This window comes from Octopus bimaculoides, chromosome 22, assembly GCF_001194135.2.
Source record: "Octopus bimaculoides isolate UCB-OBI-ISO-001 chromosome 22, ASM119413v2, whole genome shotgun sequence".
NCBI classification, from domain to species: domain Eukaryota; kingdom Metazoa; phylum Mollusca; class Cephalopoda; order Octopoda; family Octopodidae; genus Octopus; species Octopus bimaculoides.
This window is the reverse complement of record NC_069002.1, coordinates 1,837,141-1,839,999: the sequence shown is the minus strand read 5'-3', so window position 1 is coordinate 1,839,999 and position 2,859 is coordinate 1,837,141. Positions and strand designations below refer to the sequence as shown.

Sequence of the window (2,859 nt, the reverse complement as noted above, 5' to 3'; positions counted from 1 at the left end):
GAGTGTATCAATAAAGCACTAAAAGAGAATAACTCTTCCCGTATATATTTATATATATATATCATAAAGTCTTACGTTTAAGATGATTCCCATGCATTCCCTGAAGAGAAGGTTACAATTTTAACATCACAGATCCCTATGGATCACACAGGTTGTAATCCTTTGAAACATATGTAGGAATAAAGTATGCAATTATAACATGCGTTTTCTCCATTCCTTAAATTTTATATATATATATATATATATATATATATATATACACACACACACAGAGGCAAACATATGCGTATGTGTCTATGTGACTGCGTGTGTGTCTGTGAGTGCGTGTGAGTGTTTGCGTGTGTCCAGCATTTACAAAACAAAACAAAAAAAGGCGTAAACAAGGGAATACGTGGAAAGGCACTTAGAGACCATTCATTCCGAGAAAATAAAGACCTTTTGCCGAAGTGCGTCTGTACTTACGTTATGATTCAGTTGAAGATCAAGAATGAGCAAGCAAGACAAACAGACAGACAGACAGACAGATAGATAGATAGATAGATAGATAGATAGATAGATAGATAGATAGATAGATGGAGGTATAGGTATGTGTTTACGTACGCGCTGATGTAAACATGTATATACGATACACTAGTTGTCTTATTACATCATCGCAGACAACAGCCGTTCGTTCCGTACACGTTTCGTTCGTAACAGCAGCAACTGGCATGTGTGGCAACGGCTTAAAAGTACATTATTAGAATTACCTCCCTTCCGGTCACTCCTCCCACTTCGTGATCTCTTTATCTTCTCCTCTCTCTTCTTAACTAACTGCCTCTCTCTCTCTCACTGTCTCCCTTACTCTTCATCTATCTATCTATCTATCTATCGTCTTCTCTGTCAGTCTCTTTGTCTCTCCTTCTTTCTATTTTGCTCAGTTTTTCTCTCCTCTTTCTAGTAATCACAGTTTCTCTCTTTCTTCTTTCTTTTTTAAACTTTCTCCACTCTTAACTTCGTACACATACTCACTCACTCACTCATTCATTCACATACTCAGTCACTCACTCACACACACACACACACACACACAATTATCTTCGGCATAATGTCTGCTTGGACAAATTTTTCCGTCTCCCACCATTTTTTTTCGTTTTTTCGATTCCCACATAACATCCACACATATACATATACATACACACATACATACCTACATACATAGGTACATACATAAATATGCATACACTCACGCACACATACTACACACATGTACAATCACATATACATAAAATATACCTTCACACACACACACAAACGCATGCGCGTACATGCACACCTATCCGCAGCATGTTCGCTTTGTTGATGTTTCTTAGAACATTAATAAGTGCGATCGGATTTCACAAGATGCTAACACCGATAAACATGCAAGGCTGAAGGGGAGTAGGAAAGAAAGAGAGGAGCAACGTAGAATGTGTGATGGCCAGACTCACTTCGTAGTTCACAAACTAGAATAAAAATTTCGTAAACAATGAAATCCAAGGACGTCTACATAGCGACAGTTAAGGGCCTTTATTTACAAATTTTTGTTTTGGCTGTGTGGTTGAGAGGCTTGCTTACCAACTTCGTGGTCTTCGGTTCAGTCCCATTGAGCGGCTACTTCGGCAAAGTGCGTCTTCCGCTATTAGCCACGGGCCGGTCAAAATAGACAGATACTGAAAGAAGCCCTTCGTACATACATACATACATACATACATACATATATATATATATATATACGACGGGCTTCTTTCAGTTTCCGCCTACCAAATCCATTCACAAGGCTCTGGTTGGCCCGAGGTTATAGTAGAAGACACCTACTAAAGGTCCCATACAGTAGGACTGAACCCGAAACCATGTGGTTGGAAAGCAAGCCTCTTACCACACAGCCACTCCTACACACACACACACATACGTACGTATGTGGTATAACTTTGACCGGGAGGAACTGATGTCATCAATCGTTATCCAACGATTGTCAGGTGTTTCGACCCTGAGCCCTAACTCCCTTACGTTTTGGTAAATCAGTAGAAGGGAGCCAAATCACTGCTCATCATCCCTTGTCCTTTGCTCTATAACCAACGAGAGACTCTTTTAGTTGCTTCTCCCATCCTGCGCACAACTACCCATCGCTCTTTTCTCCTCATACCAATTCCTGTAAGCATCCTTCGCACCGACTGGATACGTAATCTCCAAACCCTAAAGCCAACCTCGACTAGGAAAAGCCATGACTGATTACAAAAATATTACTGAGGTGAAATAAAACGTAAGACAATGATAAACACCTTTGCAAACTAAATAACTAAACATACATCGATTAGGGTATCACTCATTTAATACCGTGAAATGAAAAAAACCTTTAAACAACGGAGATTATTAGACGAAAACGATAGGCAAAATCTAGCAGCAGACACGTTTAAAATCCGAAAAACAAGATTGTTTATCTGACAGCACATTAGCATAGCAGCCGGTTGTCAATCAAGTGAACGGTGAAAGTAAAAACAAGCAGAAACAACAATGACAGAAAAACAAATTTTTCTTTAATTCTGAGATTTTTGAACAATCATTGCATCATCTGCCAATGTCGTAACCAAGACATTACTGTTGCATCATTCATTTTTGTTTGAGTTGTGTGGGAGAGGGTGCGGTGTCCCTTCCTATTTTCAAAAATCGAATTCATTTTTATGTCAATGCATTGCTCCAGTTGTTCAGAATGCAGATTTTTGCCTGCTCTTAATTCACGCGCGCGCGCGCACGCGCGCGAACGCACACACACACACACACAGACACACAGACACACATACACACACACACACACACACACACACACACACACACACACACACA

The 2,859-nt window shown here is 39.9% G+C and overlaps 1 protein-coding gene across 2 annotated transcripts in view; it reads right to left on the bottom strand.

Annotated features, from left to right (window-relative positions):
• Positions 1 to 2,859, bottom strand: part of LOC106874985 (mitochondrial uncoupling protein 2) — a 20,941-nt gene that overhangs the window by 13,359 nt on the left and 4,723 nt on the right. Inside the window, exon 1 of one of the 2 annotated variants that reach the window (XM_014922919.2) lies at positions 601 to 749. The exons of the other annotated variant lie outside the window; for it this stretch is intronic. The gene's annotated coding sequence lies outside the window, so the exon portion shown is untranslated. Of the gene's footprint in view, positions 1 to 600; positions 750 to 2,859 lie in introns of those variants that run through there. 2 annotated transcript variants of the gene reach the window in all.